General features: G+C 40.6%; 1 long non-coding RNA gene across 1 annotated transcript; it reads right to left on the bottom strand.

Annotated features, from left to right (window-relative positions):
• Nucleotides 1-6,000: 6,000 nt before the first annotated feature.
• On the bottom strand, nucleotides 6,001-9,410 carry LOC109500134. Its single transcript, XR_002157768.2, has 3 exons — nucleotides 8,772-9,410; nucleotides 7,839-7,922; nucleotides 6,001-7,262 (listed from the first exon to the last, which is right to left on the bottom strand). It is a non-coding gene; the product is annotated as an uncharacterized LOC109500134 (long non-coding RNA).
• Between the last annotated feature and the right edge of the window lie 12,615 nt (nucleotides 9,411-22,025).

Here is a 22,025-nt window from a genome sequence, read left to right as displayed (position 1 = left end):
TAGTAGCAAAAGTGTCCCCAATATTATAGTGTAATTAAGTGTACAAGCATTTTATTGTACCTACAAAGAACACTCTAAAATCTGAATATTGGATTCAAAAGTTTGAGAACCACAGAGTCAAAAATAGGAAGCGATTATACTTTTTGTTCAAAAAGTGACGTGATGAAAATATTTTTCAGGAAGACTAGTTAACTTTCTTCTCTTTTTAATGTATTTTCAGTGCCTACATTTTACCTAAACAATCTTGTCCATCCCCATGGCTTTATATGTAGTATTTTGTATAAGCTGATATCCAAATTCTTATCTCCAAACATGACCTTTTCCTCTAATTCCTCACCTGTCTATTCAATGGCCTACTAGAAACCTATTACTTCTTCAGGGAACCCAGGGGCAATGTTTCAAACTCAGCTGTTGTCCACATCTGTCACATTGATAGACACCAATGCGCTGGTTCCCAGAATGCAACCCCCTACGAGCAGTATCAGCATCCCCAGAGAACATGTCAGAAATATATATACTTGGGCCCTACACCAGGCCTATTGAATCAGAAATTTGGGGGTGGATGAGTGGAGGGAAGGACAATGATTTGTCTTAAAAAATTTTTTTAACGTTTATTCATTTTTGAGACACACAGAGAGAGTGTGTGTGAGCAGGGGAGGGTCAGATAGAGGGAGACACAGAATTTGAAGCAGGCTCCAGGCTCTGAGCTGTCAGCACAGAGCCCAACGCGGGTCTCGAACCCAGGAACCGCGAAATCATGACCTGAGCTGAAGTCGGTTGCTTAGCCAACCGAGCCACCCAGGCGCCCTGTCATATTTGAATTTCTAAAAATGTTTATCCTTTTGCATTTAGGAAGCTTGTGGGGAAATCACATAACTTTTCTTTTTTCTTTCTTTAGTTCTTAATTTATTAAGTCTCAACTATGACCCATGTATCTGCTCGGTATTGGTTATAAAAAATAAATAAAGCACTGCTTTCAAGGAATGCATTATCTAGAGAAGAAATCAGTTTACAAAATTTCATAATAGGTTTAAACAGTTAAACAATGGCCAAAAAATGATGTTTCCTAATGTTAAAAAATACATAATTTTCATTCAAAAACATAATCAGATACTCAAGGATAACAGAGATTTTTATGAAAACCAATTGCAAGAAAGGAAGTAGTGATAAAAAATGATACAAATGATAAATCGGACAGATGGCAGAAAAAAAGAGAACAGAAATATAAGGTTTCTGTTTTACCATTTACTGTCAGAGTGACTGGAAATATCATGGTCTCTTAAATTATGAATACAGCTTTCTGACAAAAGGAAGAATTCGGGAAACAAAAGCATAAAGTAATATTGTTAAATAATAACCAAAATAAAAAGGCTGAAGTAAATAGGAAGAAAAATAGGATGAAAAATTTAGAAAACTAATAAGACTTTAAAGATGAACAATGGGTCCAACATCTGTGTAATAAAAAATCCAAAAGAAAAGAGAGAAAGAAAGAAAATGAAAGAAATGATCTAAGAACTAAAAGTTGTAATTTCACCAATCTTCAGATTAAGTCCTGGACTGAATAAATGGTTGGGGGCGGAGGGAAGCAAAACCAGACACATTATATTAAAATCTCAGAGTAGTTTAAATAATATGATCATTTTAGGAGTCTGCACTCTGAATTTTCAGAAATGCAAAGATTTAGAAAGTTTAACTCCCATGCACCATAGTTGTAAAAATTGCCTGAGAATAAGCTAACAATACAAGGGAAGAATACCCAAAGAGAACACGGAGTTGAAGAGAAGGGGAGCTAATTCGGGTATACAAAAGAAATACTGGGAGGTAGCTATGCAGCAGACAAAGAAAACTTTAGGTCCAACTTTCACCATGAATATTTGTTCATCTGAGAAAAAAAATCATCTGAAAATAAAAATATTGTAATTTAACTGTATGATGTAATTAATAAGTTGGGCTATCTCATTTATGTAGGAGAGGTGACTTATAATTCTCTTCTCAGCAAAAACAGAACCAAAAAATGACAGTCAAAAACTACAGGAAGAACCCATAAACTAATAGTAATCTAAATATGAAGCAAAGAGACATTTGCATGGCCCAGAGGAATTTAAGTGTGGTGAAAAAAATTCATATATGGTGAAAGAAAAGAGGTTTCATTTATTCTTGTTTTTATAACATTTTCAATCTGAGTGGCACAGATTTAAAGGCATAGAATTTATTTTACCTCCAATCACACCAGTTTATTTTATGGTAAGCAACACTTTATAATCAAAATATTCTAAATGCTGCTTATTGATTTTCCTTTTTTATGGTTTCCACTTCTCTGCTGAAATTCTCAATCTTGTCTTTTAATTCCTGGAAAATATTACACACGGTTATTTTAAAATTTGTGTCTAGTAACTATTTCTGAATCCCTAGGGGTATGCATCTATTGAATAGTGTTCCTCTTTTCCTTTCTCCTCCTCCTCCTCCTCCTCCTCCTCCTCCTCCTCTTTCTCTTCCTTCTTTTCCTTCTTTTCTTCTAATTCTTCTGCTTCCTCTCCCTCCTCCTTCTTCTTCTTCCTCTTCTGCTTTTCTTCTCCTTCTCCTTTTCTTTTCTTTTCTTTTTTCTCTTCTCCTCTCCTCTCCTCTCCTCTCCTTTCTCCTTCTCCTTCTCCTTCTCCTTCTCCTTCCCCTTCCCCTTCCCCTTCTTCTTTCTCTTCTTTTTCTTCTTCTTCTTCTTCTTCTTCTTCTTCTTCTTCTTCTTCTTCCTTAATCATTTCTGGTTATTTTTTGTTGTGTGCTAGACATTGTTTATGAAACACTGTAGAATTAATTTGAGGCTTAGCATGTTATGTTTTTCTAAAGAGGATTTGTGTTCACTTCTAAGGGATTGAGGTGTTTCTAGGGCTGGTTTCAGTTTTATCTTATTTCTGATTCACTGTTTTTCCTAAGGTATACCACTTCAGAGTCCCAAGTTAAAGTCTTAGCAGTTTACCAGGGCCCATCCAGTTTGCAAGTCTTGGTTCAAGTCATAAATCTTCATTTTACAAACTGGTGATTTAACATATACTGCCTAATATCAATGGAACTGAAACTAATGGTTTTACACATATTAAAGTTATAAAAATAGTAGATGAGCGTACCAAGTAACAACAACAATGTACCTGAAAAATTGGGGACCATTAGGGAAATAGGGAAAAGTATAAGACCTAAATCTTTGTCTTTCATAACAGTGGTCAAAAAATGCAGAACAGTGACAAATAACTTTACTTATAAATGTGGCAATAAACAACAGATCTAAACATAAAAGGTTAAACATGGTTATCTCTTGGGAGTCGGGATCAGAGAAACTAGTGGAGGACCTTGTCCTTTCTTTTAGATCCACTCTAAAATATTTAACTTAAAAAAAATAATTCTGGGGAAATCAGTAAATGTTTTATAGAGAGGGAACACTGAAGTTTCATTTTAATAGATAATTTGTGTTTTCCCCCATACTCATAGAAAAACAGTGGTCATTCTAAATTTTTTTTCAACGTTTATTTATTTTTGGGACAGAGAGAGACAGAGCATGAACGGGGAGGGGCAGAGAGAGAGGGAGACAGAATCGGAAACAGGCTCCAGGCTCTGAGCCATCAGCCCAGAGCCCGACGCGGGGCTCGAACTCCCGGACCGCGAGATCGTGACCTGGCTGAAGTCGGCCGCTTAACCGACTGCGCCACCCAGGCGCCCCATGCAGTGGTCATTCTAAACAGAGGGAGTGGCTTAGAAGGAGGCATGGACATGTACCATGTTCTATTTTAGAAATAGAGGAACATTCTATAGATCGGAGCATACAAATGAAGGAGGGGAATAGCAGGAAATGAGGCATATGAGTGAATTAGGGGCTAAAGAAGAAATGATCTTAGAAGCTCTGAAAGTTTTTCCCCACTGGTTTTTATTTTAAAGTCTGGTAGGTCGTCCTCAATTTCCTGAAACAGAGGATACTAGAGGCAAAGCAATCATATGAGGTTAAAATGAAATGATATATACTGCATACCCTGCAATACACTCTCACTTGCTCTCTCAGGTTTAGTAGTAGAGTTACTTTGACTTTTTAAAATCAATTTAATTCTGCTTTCTGTAGTGACCTTGATCGTTTTCTATTTCAGTCTCTATACTCTTCATTAAGGTTGAACCAAGTTGGAGGAATAAGTTGGTCTGAAGCCTCACTGTGCAGAAAAGCACAGAGGCATGGAATGCACATATGAGGTAAGGTTGAGGGCACTGCATTCAGACCACCTGGGTTCAAATCTGGATTTTGTGCGTTGGGAAGTAAACTTGGGACAAGTAAATTAATCTTTTTATGCCTCAGTTTCCTCTTTTGAAAACTTGGGATTAATAATGTAAACAATCTCAGATTATTGTGAAATTTAAATAGTTATCGACTGCTGCACATCACATCACCTTACCCCAAATCCAGCTGCTTAAAACAACACTAAACACTGACCATCTCACATAGTTTCTGTGGGTCAGGAATTCAGGAGTGTTGTTAACTGTGGTCAACATGTCATCTGGGGCGGTAGTCATGTAGAGTTGAGAGGGCTGGAGGATCTGATTTCAGAATGATCATCCATCACTGCTGGCCCCTGGAAAGAGATCTAAGTTCCTCTCCACGTGAATCTCTTTCCAAGGCTGCTTGAGCATCCTAACAACATGGCGGTTGGCTTCCAAATGGTCCAAAAAAGAAAATAAGGAGGAAGTTGCCCTTTTGACCGAATTGCTAAAGTCTCACACTGTCACTTCCCCAGTGTCTAATATGATCTATGCTCAAAGGAAGGATAATCAGTCCCGCCTTTGGAAAAGAGGAGAAACAAAGAATTTGTGGACTTATTTTAAAACAACCACGTGCCTTAATGCATGATCTACATATGGCTGCAATATCAAATAAGAAGAACTGAAAAGATGTTAGCCAGTTATCCATAGCGCTGTCATGGAGGAACTGCAAATTGTTTTATAGTGGTGGCTTTTAAGTGTCTTTGACGTGTGGCAGAGAGTGAGTCTGTGGGCGCCTGGGTAGCTCAGTCTGTTGAGCATCCAACATCGGCTCATGTCATGATCTCCAGGTTTGTGAGTTCAAGCCACGCATCGGGCTCTGTGATGACAGCTCAGAGCCTGGAGTCTGCTTCCGATTCTGTCTCCCTCTCCCTCTCTGCCCCTCCCCTGCTCGTGCTCTGTCTCTGTCTCTCAAAAATAAACCTTAAAATTTTTTTTTTAAAAGAAAGAAAGTGAGTCTGTAAACTAACAAGAGATAGGTCAAAAGGGGTTGAGTATGTCGTAATATACCTTTGCCTTTTTCCAATAAGTCCTGGTTTCCAAACTGGGCTACTCCCAGGGCACATACGATAGGCAAAAGGAACAAGTGCTACTTGAAGCAACAGGATAAACACATATCTTATCTACTGAAGTGTTATTTTATTTGAAGAAGGAAAAAAAAGTAACACTAAAAAGAAATGAGCTATCAAACCATGAAAAGATGTAAAGGAAACTTAAATGAACATTACTAAGTGAAAGAAGCCAACCTCAAAAGGCTACATATTGTAGGATTCTAACTAGATGACACTCTGGAAAAGGAAAAACTATGGAGAAAGTAAAAAGACCCATGGTTGCCAGGAATGAGGAAGGAGGTCGGGATGAATAGCAGAGCACAGAGGATTTTTAGGGCAGTGAAACTCTTCTGTGTCATACTATAATGGTGGATATAGGTCATTACATATTTGCCAAAGCCTATAGAATATACAACACCAGAAGTGAACCCTGAACTATGGACTTTGGGCGATGATGATATGTCAGTGCAGCTCCACGAATAACAACAAGCATACCACTCTTGTGGGGCCATTGATAATGGAAGAGGCTATACAGGTGTGGAATAAATACATGGGAAATCTCTCTACCTTCTACTCAATTTTGCTGTGAATCTAAAACAGCTATAAAAATAAAATCTATTTGTAAAAAAAAAGGTAAATACCTTATAAGATAGATGGCAAAGTTGCTTGGATTTTAAAAATGGAACCTTAGACAAGTGGAATGTTGGCCTTCTGTAGGCTGCTTTGGATTACATCCCTTGATCCTGAGTAAATAGTATACTTTTCTTTCCATTTGGGGTAACTTAATGGGGAAATGGAATGATTCTGTTAGCTGACAAAGAATTACTGAAGGCAGGGTAAGAACTTGATGCTCTCAAAAGATACCTCCATCAAGAATATGGAAGAAATTGTTAATAAAGGAAAGGTGGTAAATGTTTGAATTAATCCAACAGATATTAAAGATGCTTCAAAGCCTTAATAATTAAGCATTTAAAAAACTAGAACAAGAATAAAGAAACAATCCATTTCTGAGAGCAGTTGTTCCAGAAATAGATGCTGATATATACCTAAAAACCCAATACAGAACTAAGAAGGTGTTACCAATCAATGGCTGAAGGAGAGGATTTAGGGCAGGTCAGGGGAAAATGGACTCTTTAGAAAAAAGGTAACTCCTAGCCTCACCTTGCATTATATGCTCAAGTAAGTTCCAGATAGGTGGGATAAACATAAAAATGAAATCATAAGACACTTGAAGGGAAAGGGATTTCTAAATATGAAAGCCTTAGGACTCACCAGGGAAAAATAATGAATGGATGTATCTAAGCAAGTACTGAATCTTTGTGTAACACAATAAAAATTTTTAAAACAAACCTCAAATACTCCTGGATAGCATCCATCATGTACCAGCTATTTGCCAAACACCATGCTTGGAGCTTCGTCTTAATTACTTATCCTTAATCCTCACAAAAACCACCAAGGGCTCCATATTACTACCTCCGAACCGAGACTATGAGAGATTATATCAGTAGTTTGCAATTCTGGATGCACTCCGAATTATATAGAGGGCTTTACAAAACCCCATGTGCAGCCTCCATCCAAGCACAATGTAATTAGAATCCCTGAGTGGCAACTGGACATTCAGTGCTTTGCCCAAAGTTACCCAGTAAACACAGAGCAGAGGTCTTACTGCCTCTTAAACGTCTGAATGTTTTCTACACTGCCTAGAAGGATTTCTTTAAAATATAAACAGCTGCTTAGTTCTCAAAGTTTGTAAAACCTAAATAAAGGTTTAATTTAAAGCAGAAAAAAATTTATATATGAAGATATATTTGTTGACCCATCTGCAACATAGACTTCATAACTGTGTTCTGGGGTATTGGTTAAAAAAAAAAACCCATAGGGTTGGAATGGTCGATCCCCCGAGAGCTCCTTCAAAGCTGTGTGCTAAAGGAAAGAAGAGAAAGTGGAGGATGATTAGGGGAAGGACAGCATTTTGATGGTCTAATAATTCTGAAACGATTGGCAATGCATACACAATGTGTAAGATGTCTGCACGCACCTACTTTCTTTGGCTTATTATTGCCATTGTAACTTCTCCATCAAGCGAGACATGACAATGTGCATGAACAATTTCATTGCATCATTTTTAAGAGAACAGGTTTTGAAAACAAATTACCTAATATAGTCCCCAAGTACACCCTTTATAGCTCTGTAATTTTAACTTAGTTACTTAACTTCCTTATGACTCAGTTTCCCCAACTATAAAATAATAATAATAATAATAATAATCATAGTGTCATCTTAAAGCTGCATAACAAATAACATGAAATATGATCTTTCTAAAGATCTTCTTAAGATCTTTTATGGTTTTTCTGCGTGGGAATGCAGGAGCAGCTTGGATTGGCATTTCCAGCTCAGGGTTTCTCTAAGCTAGGGCTGCAGTCATCCGGAGGCTCGATTAGGACTAGAGGACCCACTTCCAAGGTGGTTTGCTCACATGCATGACAAAATGGTGCATACCCTTGGCAGGAAGTTTTGGTTTCGGTCCCCAGAGTCCTCTTCACTGGACTGCTTGAGAATCCATATGGCACACCATCTCACTTCCTTCAAAGAAAGTCACCCAAGAGACCAAATGAAACTTGCAATGCATTTTATGACTTAGACTTGAGGTCATACACCATCACTACTGCTGTATTTCATTGGTCATAAAGATCAACCCTGATTCCATGTGGGAGGAGACTACACCCTGGTACCAGGGAGCAAGGATCACTTGGAACCATTTTGGAGGTAGCTGCTAAAAGTAACTAGTTTATAGGCTCATTGCAAAAAAATACACACACACACACATGCACATTTATTACAGAGCTTAGACCAGTAACTCAGAACACACTTAGAACTTAGGCCAAGGAATAATATATTGTATGTGTGTATATACATACGTTGCATTTAGAACAGAGCTTAGACCATAGTTAATATTATATAAGTGAATCAGAAGTTCTGAGGGGAGTCCGGGCAGTAGTATTAGTAGCTTAAAACTCACCTCGGGTGGTTCTAATATGCAGCTAGTTTTGAGTTTCATGATTGTATTCCAATAATTCGCTTCATTATGATAATCAAAACTGAAGCCCCAGCCGAGAGGCGTTCTACTACAGCTGCACAGCGGAATCATCTGGAGAGCTTTAACAAATCTAGATATCCAAACTGCATAGTGGTCCACTTATACCAGAATCTCTGGGGCACGGGACCCAGGCATCAGCATTTTTTAAGCTTCCTAGGCCATTCCAACGCACAGTCAAGTATGGAGACGATGGAGACCCATGACTCCAATTATTTAACTTAGATGATTATATTCCAGTCTCCCCGTTTACTCTCTGAGCTGAGCTCTAACTCGGCATTTAAATCCCGGAGACCTAATTTCACTTGTTGAAAACAAAGAGAAGACCTTTGACTCACCCTAACGTGCTGAAGATGGGTGGGAATGCACAGCATGGCGCCAGTTGTTCTCTGTCTGTAACTCTGTGTGTCTGGAGGATTTGAGCCTCCAGCATGTCAGCCAGGCTCCTTTGGCCAGAATTCGCCTTCACTCAAGTAGAAACCTCCCAGGCATGTGATTGCCGGGCCAGGAAAATGTCACCCATTGCCAGAGAAAAACCAGCCTTCCACAAAATTAGAGTGAATGGCACATGAAACCAATTAAGCCAAAGTGGTTGGAGACGCATCAGAAGCATTGTGAGATGGCCATTCTGGAAACAATGCCTACAAGATGCACCTGGTAATGTTTATAGGCGCTGTTCAGGCACAGAACACGCCTCAAATTCAAGAACATGGAGCTGCCTATTTTCTGCTCTCCGAGTCTGCTTTTGTAAACGAGCGCTAGCATGGCGTAGAAAGCAATCAATTACCATTTGGGGAAGACAAGTGTTAGAGTGCAAATGGCAGCTCTCTTTGGGCCGGAAGAACACCAGGTGAATGGCAATTTCTAGTGAATGATGCCATCAAACTAGACACAGAACTTGCATTCTGGAAAAATCAACCCTTTGTGCAAATATTTGGGATTAAGGGGAGCTCTTAACAAACTTTGCCCATAGCTCTCTCCCCACATTTAAACCTATGTTTGTTTTAAGTAAAGCTTAATCCTTGTGTTTCTGATTCCTTTACACATAACTCATCAGAGTCTTTAGTTTGAAAAAAAAAATCAAACAACTTCTTAATGTCCTACATGACTTTGCTTTTTGGCCTTTTAAAGCATTTTCCCCTTCTTTGACAAGGGGCTCGAATAGCATGTTTGCAAATTTAGAGCCCCCTCAACTGTTGTGAATGCAGAATTTTGCCACTGTTCGGGATTTGGATGTCTCCACATTTGCCAAAAATGTGACTTCCTGTTTGTTTTTCATATCCAAATCCCCTTTTAAAATTAAGTTTGAGACTCTCAGTGAACTCTCAATACAGTGGATTGGCCCGACTGTAGATTCTTTTTCTCTCCCTAGTGTGGAGCATATTGATGCATTCATATTACAATCTTTCTGACCCTTGGGAACAATTTTTATTTGTGTTGCCTTGTGATATAAGAAAAACATTTTAACTTTTGATAGAACTTCTTATCAAGGATCTTAAAGCTGGCTTTCAAACAGCTTGTAAACATGGGCACAGAGCTATGACAACATTAGTCTCCAAATACCCCCATGATGAATGCAGCTCTTGATTTGGAGTAATGAGAAAATGAGAAGTAAGGATGTAAAAGAAGGACTGTATGGACGGAAAGGAAGCGAAATGGCCCATTTGGATCCCAATAATTATTTTCTCATACATCACCTAAGAAAACTAGTTATTTCTGTTTTCAAATTCTTAAGAAACTACTGGGTATTTACCCAAAGAAAATGAAAACCCTAACTTGAAAATATATATGCATATTTATGTTTATTGTAGTATTATTTACAATAACCAAGATATGAAAGCAACCCAAATGTCCACTATATAATGGATAATATATATATATATATAATGTACATTATATATATATATGTAATGGAATATTACTTAGTCAATAAAGAATGAAAGCTTGCCATTTATGACAACATGAATGAACTTAGAAGGTATTATGCCTAATGAAATAAGTCAGAGAAAGACAAATACCATATGATTTCACTTACATGTGGAATCTAAGAAATAAAACAAATGAACAAGCAAACACAAAAACCAGACTCGTAAATACAGAGAACAAATTCGTGGTTGCCAGGGTGGAGAGGAGTGGAGGTGATGAGCGAAGTAGATAAAGGGGATTAAGAGATATAGACTTCTAGTTATAAAATAAGTAAGCCACTGAATGAAAAGGAATAGGAATACAGTCAGTAATATTGTAATAATTCTTTATGATGGCAGCTAATGACTACATTTGTGGAGAGCATTGAGTAACGTATAGAGCTATAGGGTCAATATGTTGTACACCTGAAAACTCATATAACATTACATGTCAATTATATTTCAATAAGAAAGAAAGAAAGAAAGAAAGAAAGAAAGAAAGAAAGAAAGAGGAAGGAAGGAAGGAAGGAAGGAAGGAAGGAAGGAAGGAAGGAAGGAAGGAAGGGAGGAAGGAAGGAAGGAAGGAAGGGAGGAAGGAACGGAGAGGAGGAGGGAAGAGGAGGGAAGGGAAGGGATGGGAGGGAGGTAAGGAGGGAGGGAGGGAGGGAGGGAGAAAGAGAGGGAGGAAAGAAAGAAGCAAGCCTAGGTAAGTGTCTCTGTTTCATAACCTGTTTCGTAGAATGAGAGGAAATGAGTACTGACCATGTTAATCAGATTAAGCCAAAGTTGGGTTCAAATAATGCAGATCACCTAATAAAAATGAAATAAATGTTAGTCAGCTACTCAGACATATTTATATCTGCATAATACTGTATGCTCTGTGGTTTGGAATATCTTTCTTTTTCTTTATTAAAATTTTAAATTATAGATGCTTGGTTCAGGCAATCAGAAACAGGGAAGAAATAAAGCTCAAGAAAATTGTAATCAACTATTGCAAAGAAACTGAGATAGATATTGTTTTCATAGATGCTGTAAACTGATATCTAATTTAACCCCCAGGTGAGTTAGTTGGTCAACTCCATCTTTTATGGTGACTGTTACTTGGTAACGTGGAACATTTGTACAGGAAATGAAAGTCATAGTTCTTGCCCTTGAGGAACTTACAATTAGAAGAGTTTATAAAATTTCACTATCAAATATCAAGTGCAAAAATAAAGGATTAAGCTACAGCAATGAAGATGTTCAAGCAACGCAGTCCTTGGGGAGGTGAGGAGGACAGAATATCAACAGAGACACTTGAGTGACCAGATCTAGGAGACGTACCACGCTCTGACTGCCAGGACACCAACAGTAAGTATGGTTTTCCACACAATAAAAATTCATTTTTGAAAGAAACAATCATCTAAGTCATTCTATTTTATACACGTGGTCTCAAGTTTGATATTTAAAGAGAGGACAAAATTGAATATTGCAGTGGAGAGGAACATACCTTAATAATTACTATTGGCAGTTTGAGTCTATTGTCTGTAACAAGGTCATATCCACTGTATCTGTTTAATATAACCAACTGGGCCAAAGCATGTGTTATTATAGTAATCAATTTTTAAGTGAATATCATGAAGACCATTCTTCAAACTGGTTATATATTTGATTTAATGTATAGGCACATTTTCTTATTTTATTTTATTATATTTTGAGTGTGCAGACATTTTATCTCAGGGCTGGACCCTTAAAATGCCAGTGGTTAATGTAAACTGCACTTGCCTCTTGAAGATTATACCACCTTTTTTTATTAATCAGGAAAAAAAATTAGACATTTTCAAGGGAAGCTTTGAATTTGTTTTCTTTGGGTGGCTAACCTTCATTCAGTAATTCAGTTTGTCTCTCAGTCTCTTTCTTTTTTCTTTCCCTTTCTTTCTTTCTTTCTTTCTTTCTTTCTTTCTTTCTTTCTTTCTTTCTTTCCTGCTTTCTTACTTTCTTCTTTCTTTCCTTATTTCTTTCCTTATTTCTTTCTTTCTTTCATTTTCTTTCTGTCTTTCCTTCTTTCTTACCTTTTTTCTTTCTTTTTCTTTCTTTCTTTTCTTTTTTTCATTTTCTTTCTTTTCTTTCTTTCATTTTCTTTCTTTCTTTCTTTCTTTCATTTTTTCTTTCTTTCTTTCTTTCTTTCTTTCTTTCTTTCTTTTTTCTTTCATTCTCTTTCTTTCCTTCTTTCTTATCTTCTTTCTCTTTCTTTCATTCTTTCTTTTCTTTCTTTCATTTTCTTTCTTTCTTTCTTTCTTTTGCAAAGTACAGCTATCATTACTTCCCAGAAAAGAAGTGAGGGAATGAGTCAAGGGTGAATGTTTGAAAAGGACATTTGGACTCCATAGTTATAAAAAACCATCATTCCTGGGTTTCTGAGAAAATAGCAGAGTAGTAAGCATGAGGCATCTGATTCCCCACCTAGACAAAAATTGTACTGGTAGAGTCTGCCTGATGTAACTATTTTGGACCTCTGGCCTCTATTGAAGGGTTGCAACTTTCAGGGGGAAGACTTGGATGCTACATGTGGTTAATTATGATCAATTTCAGCTCTTAGCTCAGTAGCTGCTACCCCTCCCCCCACTTCTAGCTCCATATTAGGCAGTTGTGTGTGTGTAATCTCAGCAGCAGCTAACATACAGCTTGTAGGAGCCAGGGTGGGTATACTAATCAGGCTTATCCAGAAAAAAAGAACTAATCATCAAATTTTCAGACGACACAGAGAGACAAACGACAGCAGGAACAGAAAAGTGATTTCCTCTCTACAAGCGATCCTCAATAAGATTGCCAGCAGATTTCTCAACAGAAACTTGGGAGGCCAGAAGGAAGTCAGCAGATATATTCAAAGTGCTAAAAGGAAAAACAAACAGACAAAAACCTCTCAATCAAGAATCCTGTACTTGGCAAAAGTGTCCTTCAAAAATGAAGACAGGGGTGCCTACGCAGCTCAGTAGGTTGAGCATATGACTCTTGATTGTGGCTGAGGTCACGACGCCAGGGCCATGGATGGAGCCCCACACTGGCTCCACACTGAGTGTGGGGCCTATTTAAAATTCTCTCTCTCTCTTTCTCTCTCCCTGTCCCTTTGTCCCTCTCTCCCATTCGTGTGCACTCTCTCTCTCTAAAATAAAAAAAAAAAAAATGAGGGAGAAAATAAGACATTCCCAGGTAACCCAAAGTTGAGGGAGTTTGTTATCCCTGAACATCCCCGCAAGAAATTCTTGAGAGAATCCTTCCAGTTAGGATTAAGGTAACCCAGAGCCGTATGAAGAAATAAAGATCTAACTAAAAATCAATATATAGGCACTTATAAAAGGTCATACTGTTGCAACAATAATTTATAACTCCACTTTTTTGCTTCTGCATTATTTAAGAGACTAATACATTTAAAAAAATTATTAGTGTGGGTGTGGTAGGGTCCCCTCCCTAAGGAAAGAAAAAACCTCAAGGCAACCTGGCTATAGGCGTACGTGAAAACATCCCTCACAACCTTGTAACATGAGACCACTTAATCAGACTGCATGTTTGTGTGTTACCCTATATGGGAGACAAAGAAGTAAAAAATATATATAAAAAACTGCCATGTGGCATTCGGGGCTCAGTTCTTTGGGTACTGAACCCAACTGAGCAGTGCCGGCAGGAATAAAGTTGCTTCCTGGAAAGAAAAGCCTCAGTGTCGGTGACTCTCTGTGCCAGAATCCTGCTACATGGGGCACCTGGGTGGCTCAGTCAGTTGAGTGTCTGACTTCGGCTCAGGTCATGATCTCACTGTGCATGGGTTCTAGCCCAGCATCAGGCTCTCTCCTATCAGCTCAGAGCCCGCTTCAGATCCTCTGTCTCCCTCCCCCCTGCCCCTGCCCCGTTCACAGATTCTCTCAAAAATAAACATGTAAAAAATTATTAGTGTGGAAGTGTTATCGTCACTTTGGTTTGTAACTGTGCATGTTGTCTTCTACATAATTTAAGAGATCAGTGGATTTAAAAGAATTATTAATTCATGTTTTGGGGTACACAATGTGTAAAGAGGTAATTCTGTGACAATGAAAAGAGGGAGATAAAGCTGTCAAGGAGCAAAGTTTTTGTGTTTTATTGAAATTAAACTGATATAAATGCAAACTAGAGTGCTGGTAACGTGAGATTGGCCATGGTAACCACAAAGAAAATAGCTATAAAATACACACAAAAGAAAATAAGAAGGAAATTTAAATGCTTCGCTGTAAAAAATCAATTAAAAAGAAATGAAGACAGTGACGTAGGAAATGAAAGAGAAAGAAAAACTATAAATCTATTCTTATCAGCAATTACTTTAAATGTAAGTGAATTAAATTCTCCATACAAAAGGCAGAGATTGGCAAAATGGGTAAAGAAACCAGGCACACAAAGACAAATATTGTCTGATTCCACTTATGAATGGTAATTAGTCAAACCAAAGAGATAGAGAGTAGACTGCCAGAGGTTGGGGAGAGGGAGGGGATAAGGAGTCACGGTTTAACGGGGACAGAGTTGCAGTTTTACAGAATAAGAAGGGTTCTGGAGATGGATGGTGGTGATAGTGGTACAAAATTATAAATGCTTTTTTTGGATGAGCACCAGGTGTTGTATGGAACCAATTTGACAATAAATTTCATATATTGGAAAAAAAAATTATGAATGCTTTTAATACCACCGAACCGTATACTTAAAAGTGGTTCAAAACAGTTAAATTTTATGCTATGTATATTTTACCACAATAAAAAACGAATAAAAAAGAATCATTATTTCTAAAGAACCGGTTGCCAGTTGAATGCTGCATTGTCTGGCAAGATGAGGGAAGTAGATGCATCTGGCTTAAAACACCGAGGAGTGAAAAAAATGTCATCTGCGATTTGCATGACTTCTCTGGGCCTTATGCTCAGATTACTCGACCACTTCCCCGTATGGTGCCAGCCACATCTTAACTGAGAGACATTAGGTAACTACACATGCCCAGCAGTACATTAGGATCTGCTTACTGGAGTGGGGTACCATGTTCTTGCACCCAGAGCCTCACATGTAGACGCATTTCAGCATGTACATCCCACAAGAAAAAAATGGTCATCCGAAAGAGAAAGATAACGTGTCAGATTTGAGGTTTGGTTTGCATCCACTCAAGCGACCAACAAACATTTATTCGGCATGCACCAGCCACCAAGCGCTAGCCCAGGTGCTAAGGGCTCATTGGTGGGCAAACTTTCATTCCCAACCAAATGAAATGATTTTTTTTTTCCGCAATCACGTCTGTGTTGGAGGAATATTGCACCATATCGAAGTCCTAAAAAATTTTTGGCTAAGTCTGGAATCTTTCAGTTGTTCTGTTTCCTTGTAGACATTACATATAAAATCATCATCTAATGGGGCGCCTGGGTGGCTCAGTCGGTTAAGCGGCCGACTTTGGCTCAGCTCATGAGCTCACAGTTCATGAGTTCGAGCCCCGCACGGGGCTCTGGGCTGACAGCTCGGAGCCTGGAGCCTGCTTCGGATTCTGGGTCTCCCTCTCTCTCTGCCCCTCCCCCGCTCATACTCTGTCTCTCTCTCTCAAAAATAAATAAACATTAAAAAAAATCATCATATAATAAGAGACATGTTGCAAAGTGCTCTCATGAATTATAAGTAAAAGCCATGTTTTAAACTACGCCGTGTAGCGTTTTGGACTTATTGTAGTCCCCAAAGCAGGACCCAATTTGCAGCTTTGCTCAGTGAATTATGTAAGCCATTTAACACCACGGAGCCTTCCCATTCATGGTAAAATGTTGATAATTCCTGCCCTTCTGCGGCAGATAGTGTTGACTTACCATTCTCATTGTCTTTTCCCTGGCCGACCTCTTCTATAGTCTTTCAAAGCTAAATCCGAATTTTCCAGCAAGTCTTGCAGCTAGAAATGGTCGTGTCATGAAGCAAGTAGAGGTAAGTAGAGGTGTCAGTACCCCATAGGATTCCAGTAGATCCCTGCTGAGATAGGGTGGAAATTTCTGGAAAACATTTACTTCCCAGATAGAATGGCACAGACGTGGCTGGTGCCACTTATGCTCATCTCCTCTCTTCCTTGAATGAAGCCGTGATATCCAAAGTGTGACAACCATGCTGTGACGAAGAAGCGACCAGCAGCGGACCAAAACCCAATATGCTGAGGACAGCTGAATGAAAAACAGAGCCGGAACCCTGGAAGACATTACCGAGCCCCTGAGTTGACTTCAGCAAGAGCTAACCTCCTGATTTCCTGCTGCGGAAGGGAAGCACCGAGGACCCTCAATTTATTTAGGCCTCCGTTAGCCAGGGATTCTGTCTCTTGCAGCCAAACACATTGCTGTGTGGTCACTCTTGTCGGCCCAAGCTTGTTGTAAGGATTTTGCACGGAAATGACATCACATGTTTATTTTCCATTATTGATTTCGTATTCTCATTTTTCATACGAAGAAGCCGAGACTCCAGAAGCATAAGTAACAGAGCAAAACTAACCCAGGTCCGCTAGCTGCGTTTCTTCTGTCCCTTCCCACCCCCCACCCCACCCCCTCCTTTGGGACTAGCAAAAAGCCCTCATTGTAACCGCAACCAGGATAAACAAAGCACTCCTATTGGCCAACTTTCCGGACAGAGGAAGAGCCCCGTTAACACACACCCACTCCCCATCCCCACACGACTTTTATTCTATTTCTTACCCTTTGTATTCTGATAGCTGAGCCAGCATACGTTTAGAACAAACAAGACTGAGAGTGAAGGTAGCCACCTTGTTACGGATCAGAAATCTAAAATACTCACCTGATTACTAATATTTCCAAGAGTTTGAAAATTCCTATTATTCCAATACGTTGCTGACGTTCTGCACCTCAGACAAAATTAGTATTTATCTACAACCATCTTGGTTGTCCCGCTGCCCTATTTAGTGTGTGAACTAACCTGCGAGTCGTCTGTCACTGCATCTCATGATCACGCCATGCCTCGCATCCTTTCGAAGCATGCAGAGTGTACGAAAGCATTTTCTAAATGGTGTCATCGTTTCCCTTCACGCCCTCTGCTGCTGCTCGGCTGGGCAATCCTGCCATCACACTGAACGGTTCCCCCTCACTGTCCCTTTTTTCTCAATGGGTCCAAGCTCTTTCTTTGCTTCATGTTCCTGCCTTTGTCTATGTCCGCACATCTCTTGTAAAATCCTATTTCAGTTCAGTGGGGTGTGTGACCACCTCAGTGCAGACTTCAGCTTGTCTGAGGCCGACGAATTCTGCAGCTGTCACTAAAGAGGCTGTCTTCTTGGCCAAACTCACTTACTAGGGGGAAAAAATGCTTATGGGATCGGGCATGAAATGTGATCGGAGCCAGTCCTGGCCAGGGACAACTTTGACAAAGGTGGTGCCTCCGATGCTGGAGGAATTTCATCTCGCTTTTTTTTTTTTTTCCTTCCAAGCGTGTGTATGTAGAGGAACTTCTTTGCCTCATTGGAGCTAACCTGAGATAGGGTTACGCCCTTTGTACACCGCCCCCCACCAAGTTCGTGGCTGTAAAGTGATAACAAATGAAAAAGCAAACACCAGTTTGTTGAAAGACATTCTATGCTTAGTAAAACACGGCCATCCAGGGCAGACAGGGAGCTAAGGAGTAACTCTACGTAAAATCTCGCCAATGAAGTCCTGCTCTGCCAGACATGGCCCCAGGACCAGCATTATCAGCGTTACCTCGGAATTTGTTAAAAATGAGGGATCTCGGGCTCTCCCCCAGACCTGCTGAATGAAAATCTGAATTTTAACAAGAGCCTCTGGGGATGCGGATGTGTGCTGAAGTTCCAGAAGATTACCGTTGAAGCGCTGCCTATCGCGTAGTTGCGTCTGTTACGGGGCGGGACGCGCGGACCAGGGTTTGCCAGAGTCTGTGCGTTTGCCGTGTCTTTTCTATCTTGCTTACGGTGTCTGAAGAATTTCAGTGACCTCAAATGCACATCCCTCGGCCCACTTCCTTTTATTACTGAAAAGTGCAAGTTGGTCTACTAATACGGTTTTATAGTGAGTACGCTTGAATGCATCCACGTGGCGCACTGGTGGATTCCCACCATTGTTTGTCCTCTCCGGTTGGATTTGGACCAACATTCATGACTGAATTCCTGAGATCTTACGGCTCCTCGAGTACCACTCCAGTTTGCAAAAGCGGCTGTACAACGTATGTGAAGGCAGGCAGTACGGTGCCTATAATAGCGTGGTGTGCAAAAAAAGATGCCCTGTTTTTGTCTGATGAATTGGATGAAATTGTTGTTTGGATTTGGGGGCCCACGCTTAGAGGATATGGGGAAGCTCACGTCCCACGGTAGATAGGGTATCTGATGCATCGTGAGTGAAGTGTGATGCGTGTGAAGTGTATGTATGAGCATGTGTGTAAATGGTGTGTGTGGTGGATACGTATGAGGTGTCTTCGTGTAAGTGTGATTGGTGTGTGGGAATGGGTGAGGTGATACGTGTGCATGAGTGTGCGAGGCGTATGCACACCTTTGTGTGTGTGTTGGAGGAAGAAGTGAGAGGTCTTGGGGCGCCCGGGTGGCTCACTAGGTTGAGCGTCCGACTTCGGCTCGGGTCACGATCTCCCGGTTCGTGGGTCTGAGCCCCGCATCGGGCTCTGTGCTGATGGCTCAGACCCCGGAGCCTGCTTCGGATTCTGTGTCTCCCCTCTCTCTGTGCCCCTCCCCCGCTCATGCTCTGTCTCTCTCTGACTCTCTCTCTCAAAAGTGAATAAAGATTAAAAAAAAATTAAAAAAAAAAAAAGAAGTAAGAGGTCTGACTACAGACGAAGCTTTCTGGAGGTAGCGATGTCTGAACTGTCTGTATTTTCAACTCCAATCAGGAATTCTTACCATGCTCCATTTTAGTGACTCTTGCCACATTCTCAGACCAAACCTAATGCTCGAGTCCCATACTTCACCTTATTCGCTCCCCTGAATTCCCATGTTAGTAAATGGTACCTGCTTCACATAGATCCTCAGAGAGTGAACCTAGGAATTATTCTAGACTTTCTTTCCCTCTCGCTGCCCAATCCATCTATGAAGCCTGTTAGCACCTTAAAATACCCTAGAATCTGAGCACTTCTCACAACCTTTGCTGTACCAAAGTCAGTACAGGGTCGGTCATAGTTGGAGGGGGGCGAGAGGACGTTCTGTGCTTTGGGTCTGGCCATGGATAGCCTTGTTTAGAGGTAAAACGATTAGTTTCATCCTGGATGTTTTGAATTTGAGGTGCCAGGGAAGCATCGAGTCTGAGACATCTGGTAAGCAGGGGATAACATGTGCCTGGAGCGAAGGGTGGGAAATCTGAGCTTGAGACGATTGCAAGAAGTGGCTGGAGCCATGGGGGGAGAGTGGGATCATCCAGTAGGCAGGCCAGGAGTGTAGCCACCCCTTCCTGCTGGTTCATGTGGCCACTCAACGGCCCCACGAATCTCGTTCCCAGAGCAACGAATGTAGATTGGCCCTGAGTTAAGTGCTGGTGGAGGCAGGTTACAAGGCCTTTAGAATTACCTTGAACCCTCTGTACACCCCCAGAAAACGCCCCATTTATGCTTCAACCCACCTGCCATGAAACTGAGTGCTCTGCTCTTCTCCATTGTGATGTGTAACACAACAATCACTCGTTCCTGTTACAGCAATTCCCCTGTCTCGTCACTGCCTGTTCATGGCTGCAGTCCCTTCACGGGTGGCTTCGGGGCCTACAACTCTACTGAAGCTGTTTTCTGAAGGCCTTTAATACCACAGGCATAATCCGTGTGCATCTATGTGTCCCCTGCCCTTTGCTGTTGCTGACATTTGACCCTGTTGATCACATCCCTGGCTGTACAGCCCTCTCCTGTCTCTGGGAAGTTAAGGACGGTCATTCTTTCTCCTCCCCTGGTTCTAGATCTTTCCCTGTAGGCTCTTTCCAAATCACATCACTTGGCCTTCCCCTGTTTGGCTTTCTGCTTTCTCTCTGGGACTTCGGTCAAATACACCCCAGCTTCAAATCTGTCACTCTGTCTCCGACTACGCTTCTCCCCCATGATCCCTATGTGCCTTACGAATATATGAGCTCTCTGTTTCCGGCAGCCCTCTGAACACTGCCATTGGGTATCAAGCTTCATTACCATGACACTAACGTATTCTGAAACTGAACTCACCATCTTTGCCTACCACACGGGCTCCTTTTTCTGTCTTGCTTATTTTCATTGACGGGAAATCAAGGTGCTGAATTGCGAAATTACATTTAATAGTCTGCTATCTCTCAGCTATTTAACTAACCAGCCACTAAACTGCATAAATTCTTCTTTTTTCATGCCTCTTCTATCCATATTCCCCCTTTTCTTTCATTGTCGTCCCTGTGACCTGGGCCTTTAATAGCCCATGCCTAATTAACATGGGGTAGAGGATAAGAGCACAGGCTCTGAAGCTGGCCCACTTATGTCGGACTTCCAGCTCTACTCTTTACTCTGTCATTTGGGACAAGTCATGTCATCTCTGTGTGTCTCCGGTCCTCACCCGTCAAATGGAGATATAATGCTGTCCATCTCATACGCTGGTTGGAGGATTAAATCAGTTGATGTAGGTAACACACTTAGAATAGTCCTGTCACATTGTAATTATGCACTGTTATCGGCCCTGGGCGTTATTATTCTTTTCATCGGCTTTGCATGACTTACTAACTGCTTGGCCTTCCCAGTACATCACCACCACGTTCCTAAAGTACTTCCACCATTCCCTCTTGCTAGGGATGATTGTTGTTTCCTCCCATTTCCAAGAAAACTGTTCGAGTTGACTTTCAAGGTTCCCTACAACCTGGTGCCATCCTGGCTGACCACCTTATTCCTTACCTCCCCCAAACACCAGCTGAACTTCATTCAGCTTTCATTTCAAACACAGTATGTGGAGAGATTTGGGGCTGTGAGAAAACAAAAAAAAGAGAGAAGCACGTGTTACTTTTTTCACCAACCGAGTTTAAGCCTCAGATCTAGTTTCCAATACCAGCTCTGTGTAACCTGGAACAAGTAACTTAATCTCTCTGAGCCTTCGTTTCTTTGTTTGCAAAAACTGGAGTGATAGCGTTGTTATGAGTATGAAATAAAATGATGTATGTTAACTGCTCAAGGACTCATTGGGAGTTGTCTGCATATAAAGAAAATACATTATTTAAATGACGTATCGTGAATGGAATGTAAAAAAAACCGGCTGAAAATGGGTGCTCAGGGAACATATGCAGAGTCCCTGGAAGTCACGCAGGGTTAAGGAATGGATGTGAGGAGTCGACATAAATCAGACTAGTTCATTCTCATCCTTTGGCTTAGTTAAAACTGCTACTTACTTACTCATCTTAACCTTCCCTGCCTTCCCATCTTTAAAAAAAAAGTTTAACTCCTGTACATGTAATGTACAGTGTTATATTCATTTCAGGTGTACAATACAGTGATTCAACAGTTCTATGCATTTGTCTCAGTGCTCCTCACGATGAGTGTACCCTTAATCCTCTCGACCTATTTCACCCATCCCCCATTCCCCTCCCCCATGCCTTCCCATCTTATAAGTCCAGCTCCACTCTTTGCATTTGGGACCTGTCCCCTTTCGACCCAGAGTTCTCTTTCTTCCTCATAATATCGGCAACACGTATCATCCAGTTTGTTAATTCAGGGTTTTCTATGAACTGCCCCACATTG

This window comes from Felis catus, chromosome B2, assembly GCF_018350175.1.
Source record: "Felis catus isolate Fca126 chromosome B2, F.catus_Fca126_mat1.0, whole genome shotgun sequence".
Taxonomy (NCBI): Eukaryota; Metazoa; Chordata; class Mammalia; order Carnivora; family Felidae; genus Felis; species Felis catus.
This window is presented reverse-complemented; position numbering and strand designations above follow the sequence as displayed.